This window comes from Puma concolor, chromosome E3 (assembly GCF_028749965.1).
Source record: "Puma concolor isolate L17-30 chromosome E3, mPumCon1.1.hap2, whole genome shotgun sequence".
NCBI classification, from domain to species: Eukaryota; Metazoa; Chordata; class Mammalia; order Carnivora; family Felidae; genus Puma; species Puma concolor.
Genome location: NC_141682.1, coordinates 10,248,051 through 10,268,556, shown reverse-complemented (window position 1 = coordinate 10,268,556; position 20,506 = coordinate 10,248,051). Strand labels below are relative to the sequence as shown.

The 20,506-nt window shown below is 51.8% G+C and overlaps 2 protein-coding genes across 5 annotated transcripts in view; one reads left to right on the top strand and one right to left on the bottom strand.

The window, feature by feature from the left end:
• FKBP6 (FKBP prolyl isomerase family member 6 (inactive)) overlaps window positions 1-20,506 on the bottom strand; it is a 71,287-nt gene that overhangs the window by 30,224 nt on the left and 20,557 nt on the right. The window contains exon 9 of one of the 4 annotated variants that reach the window (XM_086691306.1): window positions 11,886-13,158. The exons of 1 other annotated variant lie outside the window; for it this stretch is intronic. The gene's annotated coding sequence lies outside the window, so the exon portion shown is untranslated. Of the gene's footprint in view, window positions 1-11,885; window positions 13,159-20,506 lie in introns of those variants that run through there. 2 more of the 4 variants (XM_086691310.1, XM_086691308.1) reach the window with 2 other exon arrangements.
• The window catches only part of TRIM50 (tripartite motif containing 50), a 45,993-nt gene continuing 34,395 nt past the window's right edge, over window positions 8,909-20,506 (top strand). The window contains exon 1 of the mRNA XM_086691305.1: window positions 8,909-10,745. The gene's annotated coding sequence lies outside the window, so the exon portion shown is untranslated. The remainder of the gene's footprint in view (window positions 10,746-20,506) is intronic.

The window sequence follows — 20,506 nt, the reverse complement described above, 5'->3', positions numbered from 1 at the left end:
AAGAACCCACTCCTACCACAGGACCCGGATGCCCAGTGCTGGTCCTGAACGGACCTGTTGGGAGGTTCTGTTGGAGGATGGGCAGCCTAATGGTTTGCCAACTGGGCCCTCTCATCAATGTTGGGAAAGCCACACAGCCCCGCCCCATACATTCCGTCATTTGGAATCTTAAAAGGTCGCGCCTAATATCCTCTCCGTAGCTGAAGTAAAGCCTGAGCGCTTTCACTTGGTATTTGCGGCCTTCACAATGAGCTACCTGTTTCCCTCTCTGGCCCTGAGTGGTCTTACACTCTCCCAGCACTTTACCATTTACAGAGGACTTTCACGAGCCAGATAGGACGTGATGCCACCACAAGCCACGTGCTGGACAAGGAAACCGAGGCTTTGGTATTAAATGCCGCACCTGAGGTCACACAGGCACGAGGATGAACCGCAAAGTTGTCTCGGACCATGGCACCCCGCTCTCGCTCTCGGTGCTCCTGCGCCCTCCCAGCCACACTGCCTGAGACTGTTCCTGAACCCACACTGGGGGGGGGGGGGGTTTCCACCGTTGTGCGGCTCTGGAACTCCCTCCGCCTCCCCGCTGACCTCAGTGTGTGCCCACCTACCGGCCCCTTCTCTGAGCCTGCAACCTGCCTGCGGTCATTGCGCTCCTGACGCTGTAGGCTGGACTGCTGCACTCCCACCCTGCTTCGGCTGCGCACAGCCTGCCCTGTGCCACCTTGGACCTGCCTTTAGGGGGCCGGGCGCCTGGGTGGCTCAGTCGGTTGAGCATTGGACTTCCGCTCAGTTCATGATCTCAAGGCTCCTGAGTTTGAGCCCCCCGCTTTGGGCTCTGTGCTGACAGCTCAGAGCCTGGAGCCTGCTTCCGATTCTGTCTCCCTGCTTCCGATTCTGTCTCCCTCTCTCTCTGCCCCATCCCCACACCTCACCCCCAAATAAATAAACATTAAAAATAGATATTTAGGGGGCAAAAGCCGTAAGATGTGGCAGTGGATGAGATTTGGGAGTGAAGACAAGGGAGAGGAGTCAAGCATGGGGGCCCCTAGGTTTGTGCCTGTGTGCGGGTGTTACCACTAGCCAGCCTCAGGAGCATGAGAGAGAAGAGGGACCAGGGAGTGGTGGTCTCAGGGTCCCTGGATACAGCACCGAAGGTTCCAAAATGATGGGGCTGGAGGAGAAGGTCTGGGAGGCTCTGAGGTAAAGAGGGAGGCTGAGGCCTTGGAAGCCAATGAGTCTGCCCAAGATGAACTCATTCATATGGAAGAGAAGAATACCCAGGACACAGCTCCAACATTTAAGGGACCGAGGAAAGGGGAGGGAGGGGAGGGAGGGGCAGGAGGAAGGGGAGGAGGCGGGTCAGCGAAGGAGGCAGAGAGACCTAGCACCAGCACGGGAGAGTGGTTTGCAAAAGTGGCATGAGAAGGAATTTTAACAAAGGAGTGTTCGAAACTGGCAGAAGACCTCAGAGATCTGTGGGAACCTATCCAGGAGGTACGTGCTCACCAGACCGTCAATTCGGGGGTCACTGAGGACCTAGGTCAGAGTGGTGTCCGGAGAACGGTGACAGTAACGGGGCCAAGGGGTGACCAATGGAGGAGGCGCTGAGAGAGCAAGTGCAGACAAGGGAGCCAAAGCCTGGCTGGTGCGGGCTTAACAGGCAGGGGGAGGACACACTGAAAGCTGCGGAGTGGAACCAAAGAAAGCAAAGGAGACTTGGAAAGACATCCATGTTCATGGATTGGAAGATTTCATATTGTTAAAATGGCAGCATTCCCCAACTTGGTCTATAGACTCAAATCAGTCCCTACCAAAGCTTCCCCAAAAGCTGCTTTTTTTTTTTTTTTTTGCAGAAATGGACAAGCTGATCCTAAAACTGATACGGAAAAATTCAAGGAACCTGGAATAGCTAAAACAAACAAACAAACAAAAGAACAAAGCTGGAGAACTCACAGTTCCTGACGACAAAATTTATTGCTAGGCTACAGTAATCGAGACCGTATGCTGGTGGCATAAGAACATAGACTTCAAGATACACAGTTTGGTAAAATAGAGAACCCCATGTATCTACGGCCAATTGATTCTTGGCAAGGGGGCCAAGACCATTCAATGGGTCTTGAATCATTTATTCTACAATTGGTGCTTGAACTGGATATCCATACCATATACAAAATGAACTCAAAATGGATCGACAACCTCAATATAAGAGCTAAAGCTATAAAGTCCTTAAAAGAAAATGCAGGGGTAAATCATCACGACCTTAGATGTGGCAATGGTTTCTTGTGTATGATACCAATAGCATAACAATAGTAACGACAAAAGATAGGTATATGTGGACTGTATCAAAACTTTTGTGTTTCCAAGGACACCAGCAAAAACTGAAAAGGCAATCTACAGAATGGGAGAACATTTTTGTAAATCATAAATCTGATATGGGACTTGTGGAATACAGAACTCTTACAATTCAACAATAAAAACACAAGTGACCCAATTAAAATATGGTCAAAGGATCTACATAGACAGTTCTTCATAGAAGATTTACAAATGGCCTATAAGCACATTAAAAGATGCTTGACTTCAGTTGTCACTAGGGAAATGCAAATCAAAACCACAATGAGATGCCATTTCACACTCACTAGGATGGCTGTATTCAGAAAGATTTAAAAAAAAGGGGTGACTGGCCAGGGAGCTTGAGACCCTTGATCTCAGGTGAGTTCGAGCCCCACGCTGGGTGTAGAGGTTATTTAAAAATAAGATCTTAAAAAAAAAAAAAAAGAAAGAAACAAAAAAGGGCGCCCGGGTGGTTCACTTGGTTAAGCAGGCTCTTGACTTGGGCTGAGGTCATGATCTCACGGTTTGTGAGGTGGAACTCTGCATCGGGCTCTCTGCTGTTAGCATGGAGCCTGCTTTAGATCATCTGTCCCCCTCTCTCTCTCTGCCCCTCCCCGACTTGCACTCTCTCAAAAATAAATAATAAAACATTTAAAATTTAATAAAAAATGGGGCGCCTGGGTGGCTCAGTCGGTTAAGTGTGACTTCGGCTCAGGTCATGATCTCTCGGTCCGTGAGTTCGAGCCTTGTGTCAGGCTGTGTGCGGACAGCTCAGAACCTGGAATCCTGCTTCGGATTCTGTGTCTTCCTCTCTCTTTGCCCCTCCCCTGCTTGCACTCTGTCTCTCCAAAATGAATAAACATTAAAAATAAATAAATAAATAAATAAATAAATACCAAAAAAAAAAAAAAAAAAACAAGTGCTAGCAAAGATGTGAACAAACTAGAACATACAATACCTGGTGGGAATGTAAAATGGTATAACCTCTGTGGAAAACAGTATAACTGTTCCCCTAAAATTTACACACGGAGTTACCATAGGACACAGCAATTCCATTCCTACGTATACACCTAAAAGAAGTGAAAACAAGTGTTCACACAAAAATATACATGAACGTTAACAGTAGCATTATTTGTAACAGCCCCCGAGTGGAAACGAGCCAAATGTCCAGCAGCTGATGAATGATGAACACAAGGCCGTGTCTCCACACAAGAGGATACTGGCCGTCCGTAAATAGGACTGGGGTCCTGCCACGTGCTACCACATGGATGAACATCATGGTCAGCGAAAGAAGCCAGACACAAAAGGACGAACGTTGTATGGCTGCACGTATATGAAATCTCCAGAATACACAGATCCATTAAGATAGAAAGTAGGTGGGTGGTTGTCAGAGCCTAAGGGGAGAGGGGAATGGGAAGTGACCGCAGATGGCTATGGCGTTTCTTTTTGGGGTGATCGAAATATTCTTGAATTAAGATAGGATGAGAGTTGGAGAACTTTGTGATCACGCTAAAAAAAACCCCCACTGAATTGCATACTTTATTTTTGTCTATTTATTTATTTTGAGAGAGAGAGACAGAGAAGGAGAGGGAGAAAGAGGGAGGGAGGGAGAGAACATGAGCAGGGGAGGGGCAGAGAGGGAGAATCCTAAGCAGGCTCCACTCTCAGCCCAGAGCCCAACACTGGAGCTCCATCTCACGAACCTTGAGATCACGACCTGAGCTGAAACCAAGAGTCAGCTGCTCAACTGATTGAGCCACCCAGGCGCCCCGGAATTGTATATTTCAAAAGAGTGACGTTCATGGTAAGTGAATCACTTTTCATTTTTTCAACAAAGGAGAAAGAATATACAAAGAGATTCTCCTGTAAAAATTGTGAACTCCCCTGCCTGAGCAGGAGAAGGGACTGGGGATGGGATGAGGGGCAACAGTTGGCTGCATGGATGAGTTTCAAGAGGTGAATGGATAGAATAAAATAAAAGCAGTCTGGCTGTGGCTGAAAAGAGGGGCGACACTGAAGGAATGTTCTGGTAGGAATCAGAGGCGGGGCCATGTGCAGAGGCAGGAGGGAAGAAGCATAGGAGGAGCACAGAGGATGGCGGATGATCCGCATGAGGCCAGGATCAATCACACGGACCACAGACGGGCAAGGGGCAGCACCCTTCTATCCCCCAGGACACAGGGGAGGGGGCAGGATGGGCAAAGATACAGAAGAGGTAGGGGTGAGGAGAGAAGGGGGCCTTATTTTGTGCCTGATGGCCTTTACTGTCTCTGTGGAGGAGGAGGCCAGGTCTCTGGGGCCAGAGAGCAGAGTGGGGGTGCTTGGAAGGGAAGGAGGGGGTCTGGGAATCATGGTGAGGTTGGGAAGGGCCTCCTCATGGAATCAGAAAAGGAACCAGTGACGCACGAGAGGCTGCTGAGTAATCCTGAGGTTGGAAAGGCACTTTGGTGATTTTCACATCCATTCCTTGGAGCCTGAGTGAGGCTCTTTGTGTGCCGGGGACACTGTGCTATTGATGGCTGGTAGCTATCGGCTGCGGCCATACAGGGGTCGGCCTGCCTGGGCGTCTGCATCACTGTCACCGAGCGGGGAGGACGTCGTGGGGGTAGAGGTGCACAGCGCTTGCAAAGGAACACGGGTGATGGTGCCCAAGGGAGAGGCCCCTGCTCTGGGGAGTCGCTTCATCTGTGGGGCGGGGACTGAATGGTCAGGACTTCAGCCAATGCTGTGGTCTCCGACCTTCCCAGCCAATGCCACGTTTTTGACAACTATTCACAATCAAAGTTCAACACCCTTACTGCATTTCCAGCCACCTCGTTGCTGCCTGCTGTGGCCCCAAGGGCTCTCCATGACACCCAGGGATGCCATCGGATTTGACTCTCAACAAACAGCATGGAGGGAGGTAGTCGTTCAAGAAGGTGGAGAAGCCAGGCACAGAGCAGGACTTCGTCCACGTGCCCTTGTGCCCTTGGCCCTTCTCTGGGCTGGTGACTGTCCTCCAATCTGCAGCCTGCAGACCTGCCTGGGGTCCCTGGCTGGGGTGTGAGTCAGCTCAAACGACGGGCCCCCTCCTGCTGTATGGGTGCTGTTCCCAAGCCTGACCCATCAGCATCTGTCCTGCCCTTTTAGCAGTCACCGTGCCCCACCCTCTGCCCCCAATGAGCTCCCAGTCAGTCACAGACAAAAAGGGTTTGTCTTTTCTTTTTCATCAAGGGTCCTTGAACCAGGTTTTTTCCCACAGGAAACCAGCTGCGGACCTCATTCCAAGCCACCTATTCCACATTATCTGACTTGTCCATGAAGTGTTCATAATGAGATCTGTGTACGCCTTGGACAAACTGGGGATCCTGTCAGACTGTGCTGAAGAACGGACAACCAAAGTCAGGTGAAACATTGTCCCTGCCCTCAAGAAGCTCTCACTCTTGGGGAGGTCGGGCCAGACCATCTGAGGACTGTGGTGTGATGCGGACCTAGGACTGAGCGTCTCAGAGGTAGCTATGTCAGAGTGATCAGGGAAGGCTGCCTGGAGGAGATGGGGCTTAAGAGAAGTTTTCTTCCCTCTCTCTAGGTTTATGCATGCATTTTTAACTACCTTATATGCGTGGTTTTGCATAAAGGAATTTAAATGATTTTATCAAAAAAAATTTTTAAAAAAAAATTTTTTTTTTCAACATTTTTTATTTATTTTTGGGACAGAGAGAGACAGAGCATGAACGGGGGAGGGGCAGAGAGAGAGGGAGACACAGAATCGGAAACAGGCTCCAGGCTCTGAGCCATCAGCCCAGAGCCTGACGCGGGGCTCGAACTCACGGACCGCGAGATCGTGACCTGGCTGAAGTCGGACGCTTAACCGACTGCGCCACCCAGGCGCCCCCAAAAAATTTTTTTAATATTTATTTTTGAAAGGAAGAGAGACAGAGCATGAATGGGGGAGGGGCAAAGAGCGAGGGAGGCACAGAATCTGAAGCAGGCTACAGGCTCTGAGCTGTCAGTGCGGAGCCTGATTCGGGGCTCGAACTCATGAGCCGTGAGATCATGACCTGAGCCAAAGTTGGACGCTCAACCGACTGAGCCACCCAGGTGCCCCCAAAATAAACGATTTTTAAAAACATGAGAAATATCTTAATACCAAAGAAAGAAGAAAGTCTCTGTGATTTTGTTTGATGGACTGGGGGATAGAGAAATTCACTCTCGTGCTGTGTGGCCCCTTTGCCACGCTTACTGGGACCGCCGACGGTAACTGGGGACACGTGTGTCTTCACTCTGGGTCCCACCAGGACTTTGACCAGAGACCCTATCTTAAACTGAGTTCCGGAAAAGGAGTCTGGTTAGAGCAGCACAGAGATGCAGAATGGTGTGAGCTGTAAGGGCCCGACAGCAGCTCAGTGTGGCTGGAAGGCAGGGAGCCTGGCACATAGTGGCTGGAGGGGAGCCAGGCCTTCTGTGCTAAATCAGGGAGTTTGAACTTTATCTCAGAGGCTACTGGGAGCTACTGAAGCATTTAAGCCGGGGCAGGACAGAGCTAGCAGGTGGAGGAGGGATAGTGGAGCCCAGACTGGACCGGGGAGGCTGGCTGGGAGGGCGATCAAGGTTAGGGTCAGATCCAAGCGTGGCAGAGATGAAGAGTTGGGGGCGGCACAAGGGACATTAAGGGGGCAGAACTCTCAGCCCTGCAGACATGGGGTGAGGCTGAGTGGGAGGGAGAACAGCAGGACCCTGGGAGTCTGGCTCAGGGAACAGGGGAGGGGACAGGAGCAGCAGCAATTGAGGGAAATGATTTTAATTTCCCTTCTGCCGAGGGTGTTGAGGTACGTTTTGTGTGTGTGTGTGTGGGGGGTCTCAGGAGCTATGTAGGGGTCCTGCCAACACAAGCCACACCGAGCAAACACGAACGAGTTTGGGAAGCCCATTCTTCAAGATCAGACAATGATGCCACAGTCTCTCATTGCCCCACCTCACAATTTACCTCAAGAGGCTCTTTTTAAAAAAATATTAAAGTTTATTTGTTGAGAGAGTGAGCGAGCATGAACGGGGAAGGGGCGGAGAGAGAGGGAGAGACAGGATCCCAAGCAGGCTCAGCGCTGTGGGCACGGAGCCCAACACAGGACTCGAACTCACAGACTGTGAGATCATGACATGAGCCCCAAACCCAGAGTTGGCCGCTGAATCGACTGAACCCACCCAGGCGCCCCTACCTCAAAAGGTTCTTAAAGGGGCCTGTTGCCCTGTCAGCGTGGAGCCTGCTTGGGTTTTTTATTTTTTCTCTCTCTCTCTCTCTGACCCTCCCCTGCTCGTGCTGTCTCTCCAAAATAAATAAAAATCTCAAAAAAAAAAAAAAAAAAAAAAAGGTTCTTAGAAACCAACACGAGGTTTCCCAGAAGGAATTTGGATTCAGATTCTGCTAGGGTATAAGGAGAACCCACCGCTGAGTGAACACCTTCCTGGCACAGGCCCCAAAGGGTTGCTACATAGATGTCTGGTCACTTGGCAGGAATAAGTCTGGGGCTCCCTCTGGGGTCACGTGGCCCCTTTTCTGGAACCCCTATTTTCTTAAGTAGCCATTTGTCTGCATTCTGTGGCCTGGGTGCTGTTGTGTCCCGGGATTTCTCACACTCACCCCCAAGTCCTGTCCCTTTCTGCGTGTGAATGTTTCAGGGTGTCTCCACCTTGATGTGAGCAGTGCAGGGGTGTGGTGGCAGGGCGGGGGGAAGGGGGGGGAAGGTCAGCGGGAGGGAGAAGGACGGGGAAATTGGGGTCTGGGTGAACTCCCTCCCTACCCACAGCTGTGCTTTTTGGTTTGAATGGAATTAAGAGTATTGGGTTTATAAGAAAAACATTTTTTTGATTTATTACAACATTTATGTCCTATTGTATTATCTGCTGCCATTTCTTTTTCTAGAATGTCTGCCTCCAAAGCCAAACACATGAGTGCACGTGTGCAAACATGCACGCACGCACACAGACACAAGCACACGGGCATTTTGTGCTTAACCGATACTCTGGATTAAATCAGACTGCTCACATCGTTGTATCATTACATGACTGAGTTGACCAGACATTAGAGAGGTCAAGGTAAGCCTCTTAACCAGGTGAGCAAGGCGAAGGAGAGCAAGGTCTCTCTCTGCAGCCAGCCTGGCCCCTTGGGGGTGAGAGACTGAGGCGCGTGGCAGGTTTTCCCCGGGAAAAGAGCGCCTTGGGCTCCCTGTGGCCTACAGGAGGGTCTGGGTCACTCGGCCGGTCACACAGCCTTCCCCGGGGTCTGGTCTGCCCACTCTCCTCAAAACCGAGGGCAGGCTGTGTTCCTGCCTCCTCTCTCCCTGGAGCTCCCCACCACCGCCCCATTCTGGCCTCCCCGGCCTTGGCGCTCAGCGCCGGCGATGCCTGCTGCCTTTTCCTTGTTGAGAGCAGTGGCCGGACTCTCGGAGCCTGGTCCCAGCACCGGGCACAGGCCAGTCTTTACTGAGCGACCGTGCTGATGACGTGGGCAGAGAGGGGCCGGGTGCCCGTCTCAACAGGTCACCATCTCCCATAAAGGGGGGCCGCGCAGGCCACTCGCTGTGGCTGAGGTGGGCCACAGTTTCTCTGGGGCCGCCTGGCTCGCTTGGGGAAGCATGCGGCGGGTTATGTCGCCACCTATCGCCTGGTTTGCTCGGCAGAAGTCAGCCGGGGCCTTCCTTCGGGCTTGGCTTGAGAGGGGAAAGAACTCAAGCCCTCCTTCTGAGGACGGCACCGGCCCTGGGTGGAGACAGAGCGGGAGAGGTTCTTGACAACCCGGTGGAAAGTTGGAACCAGGTCTTCGCCCGGCTCCGGCCGCACGGCCTGGGGCAAGCGGTTCCTCCCCTGGGCCTCGGCCACCTTCTCTCCGATGACGACGACGCCCAGGGCCGCGGGTGCTGGCAGGGCTGGAGCGGGGAGAGCAAGGCTCCCCGAGCTGGGGCTGTGCGGAGGGAGCCCCGTGGAAGAGGCGGGCCGATCCCGGTTAGTTTCGGAACCTCCCTAAGCCACTTTCCTCCTTCCTTGGCGAGTTCACCTCCCAGAGCCGCGGCAGGAATGAACGGAAGCCAGGCCGCGAGGGTCTCGTCATTACCCTGCCACCACACTGCCCGCCGGGCCGCGGGGAGGCTGACTTCGTAACGCCGCCCGACGCACACCTCTCGCGAGAACGCAAAGACCAAGCCGCACACGCACCCCGTCAACCCGGCTGTCTGCGCGCGAGAGGACACAGGGACGACGGAGAGGAAACAGGGGGGGCCCTGCACGGGCCGGTGGTGGCGTGCCTTGACCGCGGGGCGTAATTACGTCTATTGTCTGCACCAGAACTTACAGAGGAGCCTAAACCGCCAAACCCACGTGAGGGAAAGAGTGGTTTCCCGAGCGCCAACTGCGTGACGCGGCCGGACGAGGCCGGTGCCACCTGGGAGGCACCTTAGTTGCCTCGTGCTGGCCTCCCGAGGAGCCCTCTCCGAAGTTTCTTTGGAGATCAGCCACATACGAGCTGGTTTCCTTGTCCTTCGGGGGCCACACGTCCCCCTGGCAGAAAGAGAAGACCCCAGTGTCCCGCTCGCACGCGCACGGGGACGCCCACCACGTTCCTACAGTCCCAGCTCCGTCCTTGCCGCCGGCTGGCACCGCAGCCCGTTCCCTCAGCATTGGACCACACTGGCCACACACGGACACATCGCAGACCATACAGAAGCCCTCAGAACACAACATGGAGCCCCCTGTCTCCCACGCCTGCGCTTGCCAGAAGGGCCACTGGGAAGTCTGAAGTGCTTCCAGTTCTTATTCACACACGTATATTCAAACTGCCATGTGTCGTTCTCCAGGGTCCGTCTTGGTCGAAGCCACAAAGTGTCCCCAGGACAGCGGCACTGGGAGCTCTCTCGCCACTCCCCTTCAAAGGACTTCCGGTTGCTTCCAGTTTTGCCACGGCCCCAACCAGTGGCACAGGAGCCGCGCCTTTAGTCTGCAAGCGTAAGTGGTCTCAAAGGACAGAGGATTTATTACAAGTGGGACCTGCCGGGTTGAAGAGCGTGTATTCTAACTCGTCGTGCTTCCAAACGGTCTTCCCAAGAGGCTTCAGCCCAGAGTGACCTTCCTGAAACACCCACCTGGGACCACTCCTCTGCTAAAGCTTTCGGCGAGTATCCCGAAAGGAAAAGCTGGGGAAAGAAGCCGAGAGGGGAGCGGGCGGTGATGGGGCGGCTCCCACCGCTCGAGGGTGCTGTGTGCACCACACACGTGCGTACGTGTGTGTGCACGCTGTGGGGGGTGCAGGCAAGGCTGGGACAGGAGTTAAGCAGGAAGAACTGAGGGAGAGGAGGTCGGTGAAGACTGAGGAGTGAAGACACCAGAGTGGCACTTAAGACAGCGGGGCTATGCAGCCACCCCGGAGGCCAAAGAGGAGAGTGCAGGTGGGTGGATGGCCTTGCTGGGTGCGGAGGCAGGGCTGGGCGAGGTGCTCGTGCAGGGCGGGGGGGTGGGGGTGGGGGGTGGTTTTGGTCTGGAGGGGTTGAGGGAGGTCTGACTCCAGGTGATCCCAGGTCATGGTCATGAGGTCTGGAGCTGATCTGGGAACCATCGGCAAGGTTTCCGCGGCTTCTCGAGAAAACCGTTCTTCTGAGGCTACCAGAGGGGTCACCCAGGGAGGCCTCTCAGCACCCTTTCTCCCCAGGCACAGTGGGAGGGCCCAGCCTGCCCCGGGAAGACGTGGCTTTTTGCAGAGGGTGGGGACACGGGCCAGGTGCCTCTTGGGTCAGGAAACATGTCCGGCCCTGTGGTCTGGCTGGGTCACTTGTGAGGCCTTGGCCGTTGGCTGTGTGGACTACACATGTGAAGTTCCGGGAGTGATTCTGAAGAGTGAGGGGTGGGGCGTGGTAATAAGAGTGAGACCAAAGGGCTGCCCGAGGGTTGGGAAGAAATCAAGAGCTTCCAGCTCGGAAATTCAGGGAAGAGCCTAAGAGGGAAACGCCCGCTGGATCTGACTGCCCCACAGGTCAGGGTGAGACACCGGGAAGGCAGTGGGCTGGGGAGTAACTGGCAGCAAGAGCGAAGCCAGTGTAGACAACACCCTTGAGGAAGGTCGGCCAGGAAGGAAGATGAGGGTCGGGAAGGGTGAGGAGGGAGGGCACAGGGTTGACAGAAGGACCCAAGGGCAGCGTGGCCGTGGTGGGAAGGCCCGGCGCATTCGTGTGAAGACCGAGACAAAGCTGTGGGGTGGCCTGCGGGGCTCAGGGCCAGAGCCCGGACGGGGCACCTCCCCCCTCAGCACCCGCAGGGAGCCAGGCCCCAGCCCAGGGGAACCAAATGGGGGATAGCTGGCTCCAGCGTTTCTACTGGATTTGTCCCACAGCAGCACCTCCCCACAGAAGGGAGGTTTCAAGGGAACCCCCGTCCCAATGCGTGGGCATCTCATTCCTGGGTACGTCAGGAAGAAGTGCTCTGGAGAAGAGACCCAGTTCTGCTCTTGCCGATCCCCTTGGTCTTAACGAGCAGCTGTCCCTCTACCCCCCCCCACTTACTGACTTTACAAATTTAGTTGAATTCACACAATGTATACTGGATCTTGCCAGGACAGGGAAAGGTTTTATTTATTGACAACGAAAACATGTGTAACATAATTCTCTCTCTAAAACAGAAAACCCCATAAAATACACAAAGCAATCTCTATCTGTATTTACCCAGGGACATTAACAGCCGGAAGGGGGGCTGAGACTGGGAGAAAAGCCAAGGACTAATTCCATTAAAAAAAAAAAGAAAAAGAAAAAGAAAAAAAGAAACTGAATTAAAAAAAAAATAGCATTTTCCTGCTTGTCAGTAGCTGCACTTCCCCCTACTCCGTGTATGAAAACGTGAAACAGAAAACAGCACCTGTGAAAACACACTTCGGCCGTGCCAGGCAGAGATGAGGCAATGGCCCAGGGCTGGGGAATTCCTGCCCCGACTTCCAAGCAGGTCCCTGCAACACAGTCTGCCCTGGGCAGTTCTTTCCCAAAAGCCCCCCGCCCCCAACGACGACGGACAATTCCAGCAGCCTGGCTCCTCTTGTTTGAAGTTTAGTCGGAGAACCTAGGAATCAGGCACAGCAGTTAGGAATCCAACAGGGCTCAGTTGCCCCACACTGAGCCCTCAGCTGCAAGGGCCACAGGCGGTCACAGCCACCCATCAGAAGGAGCCAGAGCCGGTCGGTCCCAGGTCTGTGGTGACGACACTAGACGGGGTCAGGGAACAGATGCATGGCTGCAGAGCCCCTACTGGATGGGCTCTGGGAAACGGTAACTGATTAACATGGCGGCTCTGAAAGGCGAAATCACGAACACAGGACAGTCTCAGAAAATCCGAACAGAAAGGACCCTCACTTCATCCAGCTCAACTTCATTTTTCAAATGAAGCCCCAAAAATAAAAGACTAATTTTTGAATGCAGGTAGAGCCTTATTCATTAGAATTTCTCAACTGTTCCACAAGGAGTGACACTGCCTTAGCCATTTAAAGATGTGAAAAACACCCCGAAGAGTCCAATATAGAAGCAGCTGCTTCTCAGTGGGATACCACCAAAGACCTGTAAAACACACAGGGCAGCACGAGCCACCAGGAGGTCACCACACTAAGAGCCTGGACAAACGTTTCCCAGGCAGCTCCATGGCACAACCGCCATCACACTCCACACTGGTGCAAAGAGACAGGGTGGCTGGCGGTTTATCCAGAACCAGAAGACCGCAGTTCAACTCCTGGCTGCCACTACTTCTGCTCTGTGCTCCTGTTTCCTCATCTATAGACCGTGCACGATAATATGAACTTCACCAAGCTGGTACGATCGTGACAGTTATCTGAAGGAGGGCATGTGACAGATGCCGTTATAACAACTACTGATGGTTCTGCAGTCTTTGCCCACCATCCCTCCTCCCTGATCCCCTGGCACTAAACACTGGCCCCAGAGCTGCATATGTGGGTACACAGAGGGCTGGGAGGCTGGGCGTGCATTCCCAGCACTGGGGCAAGCAGATGTGCCAGTAAGGATACTGCCTCCACTCCCTTCATGCAGGACAGCAGTTTCTGAGGGGAGGAGAAGCCCGCGTGGGACGCTCCCCCTGGTGCAGGAGCAGCAGCCCAGAGCAGGGAGGGGAAGGCCAACGCTTCCTCCTCCAGTTGTCCATCTTGTCTCTCATTTAAATCTATGAAGAGCGCTTTTTGTTCCTATAAATACTGTGGAACTCTTCTCATTATAAGCCTTTGTTGGCCACCTTTATCCCAAATTACAGAAAAACATGGCACCAGTAAAACATGGCCATGAACTGTGAGATCATGACCTGAGCTGAAGTCAGACCCTTAACCAACTGAGCCACCCAGGCGCCCCTTTTTTAAAAGTGAGCGAGCATACACCCAAGAGGGGAAGGCACAGAGAGAGACACAGAGAGAGAATCCCAAGCAGGCTCCATGCTGTCAGCACAGAGCTTGATGTAGGGCTCAAACTCATGAACTGTGAGATCATGACCTGAGCTGAAATCAAGGGTCAGATGCCTAACCAAGCGAGCCACCCAGGTGCCCCTGGAGAAGCTTTTTAAGAAAAGAGGGACTGTTGTGGCTGCCCTGTGGGGAAGAGATTGAAGGGGCATGAGAACTGCATGGGGAGAGCAAGGCTCTCTAACCTAGGCTCTCAGGCTGCTCTGCCCAGCACACTGAGGTGGGAGCTGCAAAGCGGGTCCAGGCCTTCAGAGACTGGCAGCTTCACTCTTCTGTTGGGCAGCGCTGTGCTGCCCAACATGTATCCCCATGTATTCCTCCACAAACCCAAGCTGCCACACCACAGCAACCACTCTAAGGCCGTCACACTGGACAGGCCACGTGTGGGCTCCAGTCAATAGTCCACACACATGCCTGATTAGAATGAGGCCCCTTTTCTACAGCCCCAGAGGTGGGAGGCGTTTGCTGCACCGTGCCAGGCATCCAGACAAGGGAGGGACGGGGTGGGACCACACAGGATGTGTGAGGGCAGAAACATCAAAAGCACTTTCCTGTCCAAACCCAAGCGAAGTTATGAAGAAACAATAGGCTGGCAGTAATCTCATGAGGACCTCTGATGCAATCACACCGAGAAATGTCTAGCTGTGGGGCCAAAACCAATCTGACATCACCTCTGATCACTTGCAACTGCTGTCCAGCTTGAGGCCTAACAGGACTTCAGAACCTACTGATGAAACAAGACAGAGCTCAAGCCCCAGAATCAGTAAGGGGAGAGGAAAACCCACCAGAGCATCCATGGAGCATGATTTAGTCATTCCACTATGAATGCTACCGTTTGTTGTACAAACATGAAGAGTCAGTCTACCATTAAAGCGTAAGAAGCAGTTAATCTACCCTGTATAGATGTGAACCCTTTGTTCTGGGTATTATGAGTCCATAAACAGAAATTTGGGTACAACTATTTATTACTGTTTTTTAAAGATTTTATTTTTTTTATTTTATTTTTTTTATTTTTTTGACGTTTTATTTATTTTTGAGACAGGGAGAGACACAGCATGAACAGGGGAGGGTCAGAGAGAGGGAGACACAGAATCTGAAACAGGCTCCAGGCTCTGAGCTGTCAGCACAGAGCCCGATGCGGGGCTCGAACTCATGGACCACGAGATCATGACCTGAGCCGAAGTCAGCCGCCCAACCGACTGAGCCACCCAGATGCCCCTAAAGATTTTATTTTTAAGTAAACTCTACACCCAACGTGGGGCTCAAACTCACGACGACCAGGAGTCGCTTGCTCCTCTGACTAAGCTGGCCAGGCGTGCTGGGAAAACTATCTGTTATTTATTTATTATTGTGAGAGAGACACAGCACGAGTGGGGGAGGGGCAGAGAGAGGGAGAGAGAGAAGCCCAAGCAGGCTCTGCACTGTTAGCACAAAGCCTATGTGGGGCTCAAACCCAAGAACTGTGAGATCTTGACCTGAGCCAAAACCAAGAGTCAGACACTTAACCGACTTAACTACCCAGGCGCCACTCCCCCCGCAACCAGGACAACTACTTTAGACATTTGAATAAAAAATAAAGATGTATATCCCCAATTCAAATTAAGGATGGATATAAACTGACAATAGTTTAGAACCCTAAACCTAAAAAAAGAACTATACAAATACTAGAAGGAAACAAGACATTACTTGCTGGCCAAGGGGAAGCATAAACAGACAAATGAGAGTAATGGAGGTGAGACAAACTGATGAGGCCCCTCTTACAGGTAGTCTCACTCCCTGTCCCCCAACTCCATTCAACAGCAACATGCTCTTCTGACTGAGCCAGCCAGGTGGCCCCTGAAATGTATTTAAATGCATATTACATAATACAAAATACATAATTCTATTTGTGGGAAACACTGCATATACACCCACATTCTCAAATATTCACAAAAAACCTTCAGGAAGGACACATATAAAACGTCAACACTGGTTACCTCTGGAGTGTGGGCTTGGGGACTGAGAGCTTTTACTTCTCAACCTTTTTTTAAAAAAAAAAAAAAGCCTATAAGCATGTAGCATTTTCATAATTTAAATTTTACTACTGACACACAGCTGTCAGTATGGGTGGGGTGAGTAGAGGAAGCAGCACGCAGAATGCTGATCATGGTCAGATGGGTAAGGCATACATGGGGAGGTCGACACGCCATCCTTGCTACCTTTAAATAGGTTTGAAAATCTCCATTTTATTATTATTATAGCTTGAAAATAATCAACTGAAAAAAAAAAAAAAAACCCCGTCTCAATCTAGTTCGTATCCTGTGCAGTGACTTCAGACATAAATACTGTGATCAATATTCATTCAGTGTGAACACGTTCCCAGGAACGGATGGTAGAGAACCGCCAAGATCAGACACTGGGATTTTAGGAGGTTCAGGTAGTTGAATTTTCACACTGGAACCAATAAAAAGTAACACTTGAGCACAAATAAAAAGATACCAAAATAGAAAAATTCACATTTTGCAAAACCAAATCTCGTAGCACACGGAGGCACAGTCAGAGGAAAAGGTCAGCATGTCTCCAGGGCTCACAGAAAGATAAGCTCAGAGACCTGCGAAGACAAAAGCGGCCCCACTTAGGCAGGGAACCCAGACCACGTTCCAGCAAGCAGACGCCCGCTGAATACATTCATACTCAACAAGTGGCTTCCGAGGAGCGCAGAGCCAGGCCTGGGGAAAAGGCAGTCAATGTGAAAGAGAGACTCAAGTGAGGATACAATTGGTGTCTACAATAGCTGCACACAAAAGTGAGCAGTAACCAGAGAAGAGTGTGAAAGTGTAACAGAGGAGCCTGGGAGGTGATGTAATCCTGGAAGCCCGAGCCGGAGGCTGCAGAACCCAGGATGTGGAGGCTGGAGGCGGGAGTCCAAAGCCCTGGGCTGGGCAGGGTGAGCAGGGTTCCCACGGCGTCGGGTGCCAGACCCACCCGGTCTCCCTGCCCTCTCCGGCAGCACTTCTGTCTAGTGCCACTCAGGGAACCAGAGTGAAGGGCCCACCTTGAGCGGCATCTGTGAGATACACCCGTAATGGTGGGTCATTGAAAAAAGTGATGAAAGCTGTGGATCCCTCTTCAAGATCCCAGCCAATGCACAAACGTTGCACATAAAGGTGAAGATTCACAGATCCTCCTGGAAGCTGTTTAACTGGTTCTCTTTCTCCAAAAGCATTACTCAGCCCATCGGAAGAACCTAGCCTGGGTATCTCAAGTAATTCCATGGTGGGGAGAATTATTTTAGAAGGAGCCAGAACCCATTCACACTCTTGTGACGTGCTGATCTGGCCTATACGGTCCTCCAATCTGCCACTCCTGCTCCTGCCACCCTGCCAGGCGGCTGTTCAAAGCAGACACTCGCTGCTGGGCCCTCCTTCGACTGCCCCTGCTTCTGTGGCTCCATGCTGACTCCTACTATTGCTGGCCTCTTGGCCTCCCTGGTGGTCCTCCAGCTCAGCAATCTGCCCCTTCCCTGGGCCACATTCCTCTACTTCTTACTGCCGGCCTGAGTCAGGGGCCATACAGTGGTGTTCCCTGCCGCTGGGAACCCTTTCAAGCTCTGAGTGGTCCCTCCAAGCCCACCCTTTCTAGGCTAAGCTGAACCAAGTATGCCCCAGTCCAGCGGAGATGGCCAGGACCCACAGCATAGCCCTGCTGCACTTCCGATGACAACTGTCAGAGCTTATGGCCATCAACCTCCACGGTGCAAAGGTGGAAGCAGCAGGGCATGTGGTCCAAGGGGTAAAAAGTGCCACCCAACTGCTACCTTTGTTTCAAAATAAGGTTTATATCATTTAACATGTGAGGTTTCTAGTACCATCCAACCCCTCTCCTCACACAAAAAGGTCTGGAGAAAAGGCCTGCACTGCCATGGACCACAGACCAGCTGCATCCACATGACCTGGGAATGTTAGAACCCTAAATTCTCGGGCCCTACTGCCCTGTGGAACCAGAAGCTCTGGAAGCTGTGCTCACACTCTACCCTCTCGCTCCCGCTCACTCCACACCACAGTGCTCTTGCCCTTTGTTCCCACTTCTCCACTGCTGCCCGGGTCACCGTTAAGTTGCCACTGGCAAATCCAATGAACATTTTTCAGTCCTGGTCTTTTGAGTCCTCTGTGCTGCTAGACTTGACCCTGCTGGTTACTCTTTGAAATCCGAGCCCCCAGTCGGTCTGCACCTTTTCTGGAGTCAGAGGCCCTCTGAGAAGTGATGGCAGGCATGGATTCTGGGGATACACACAGCTATTCGGGGGTTCGTGGATGCCATGATGCCCACCATAGACTCCTGACTAAACCTCCTGTTCTACTTTGCTGTTTTCACAGTGGCTCGTTCTCCTTCTGCTTTCTGTCCTCTTTTCTCAGCTCAAAGCTGGTACTCCGGGGTCCAACCTTGGCCTTCCTTCCTCTTTCTACCCCTCCTCCTGGGTGACCTCATTCCCATTCCTGGGCATACTGCCCTGCAGACTTGTGGCTGCCACCTGCTCTCCAGCCCTCCAGCTGTCTGCTAGCCACCCCCACCTACATGTCCTGTAGTCACCTCAAATTCCTCAAGCCCCAGACAAAAGATCCCCATCTTAAAACTCCTTCAGTTGCTAACCCCTCCATGGACCCAGTTATTGGAGCTGGAAATCTGGGGATCATTCTTGATTCCTTCCCCTGCTGCAATACCAAACTGTGATTCTTGCCACCAAAAGCAGTCCCTGAATTTCTTCTCTCTCCACTCACCCCGTATCTGCATTCAGGCCCTCATCTGCTAGCTGTGAGGTTGGCTGTGGCAGTCTCCTGGTCCCAGGGTTTCCCCCTGATCTCCATTATTCCACCAGCCACCAGAAGGGATTATACTACGAGAGAGGAAAGATTCCAAAGAAGGCTGTTACGGTGACCTTATTTGGGATACAAGGATTAAGTGCTGAACATTTAGGATGTAGGATTGTGAGTTATCTTAAAGAGATGTGTGGTTTCCCAGCAGTTGTTGTTATAAATGCATCCCCCAAAGACGTCCATGTCTTAACATCTGGAACCTCACACTATGTATGTATGCTACCATTAGAGTGGCAAGGAGAACTTGACCATTAAATTAAGGATCTTGAGATGGGAGATTAACCTGGATTACTTGGGTGGGCCCAGCACATTCAGAAGGATTCTTCTTTGCAAGGAGGAGGCAGGAAGAGGCAGGAGGGTCAGAAAAAGAGAAGAGAACAGGACAGAAGAAGAGAGGAGGGAAGGACAGAGAGAGAGAGATTCATGGCAGGGGGAGACTGAAGATGCTATGTTGATGGCTTTGAAGATGAAGAAAGGGGCCACTAGCCAAGGAATGCAAGCAGCCTCTACGGGCCATTTGTTCTAGTGGCAATAGGAGTACAGAGGAATTTGCTCTATCCTCATGGATATCACAATAAACTCACCTACCCCCTGCCCCAAAAAAGAAAACCACAAACAAGCCCTATGATAGATCAGGATGCCAACAAGAATTGTAGAGAGGGGCGCCTGGGTGGCGCAGTCGGTTAAGCGTCCGACTTCAGCCAGGTCACGATCTCGCGGTCCGTGAGTTCGAGCCCCGCGTCAGGCTCTGGGCTGATGGCTCAGAGCCTGGAGCCTGTTTCCGATTCTGTGTCTTCCTCTCTCTCTGCCCCTCCCCCGTTCATGCTCTGTCTCTCTCTGTCCCAAAAATAAATAAACGTTGAAAAAAAAAATTTTTTTAAAAATAAAAAAAAAAAAGAATTGTAGAGAAAATGCCTGCATCTGTCTCTCACAGCCTTTCTGGTTTCGAGTGTGAAAATGACCGTTGTGGGTGTGGTCACAACAGGGCAGACTGTGTCCTCTGTGCTAGAGGTGATTTTTGCTCATAGCTCCCTCCCTTTGTCTATTAGATTTGAAAACCGTTCACTGGATTCTTGAAACTTTGGGGCTCATCCCAGTTCCTCTCGGCTTCACCCCAATGTTTCTAGCTTCTCTGCAAAACCCTGAGGAGGGCAGCCAGGAAAACCAGCTAAGACTGTCTTCTCCCTCAGGTGTCCCAAGACACTAAGACACTTGATGTTCATTCCTTATTGCTTAGCCTCTCTCCGTTCATTATGTGCGCCTGTACCCTTGTTCACTTAGATCGGTGTGTGGGATTACATATGCCTGGAGGCAGGGTTTATGAACCGGGTTAGGAACCCAAGAAATTAAAACGGACTAAGCCAACATCTGACAGAACCTCAGGAAATACACAGTGACCCTACAGATCCGATCACTTCATCCTACACATGATGCGATCGAAGCCCAGAGGGGTTCGAGGACTTTGCTACAGTCACAGCAAGGGAGTAAAGACGGAGAAGCCCAATTTCCCATTTATCAACCCTGCAGTGAATGGTAAAGGGCACTTCCACAATTGCAGATTTTGAAAATTAGAAAAAGGAACCTAGTGATCTCCTGCAATTTAATTAAATAGCCCTCACTGATACCTCATGCACAGAGAGCACAGAATGGACTGAAGTAAACCTTAGGAGGAAGCAGGTTTCAGGCCCATCACAGGTGCCAAGAGAGGATGTGAAGAGGAGTGAAGGGGCCAAAGAAACTCTGCCAGGGGAAATGCCTTCCCAGGCAGGGGTAGAATGAAAAGGTGCCAACCTGAGTGGAGTTATTTATAGTCACACAACAAAGGGATGACTTCAGTGATACCTCCTGAGCTGGGAGAAAA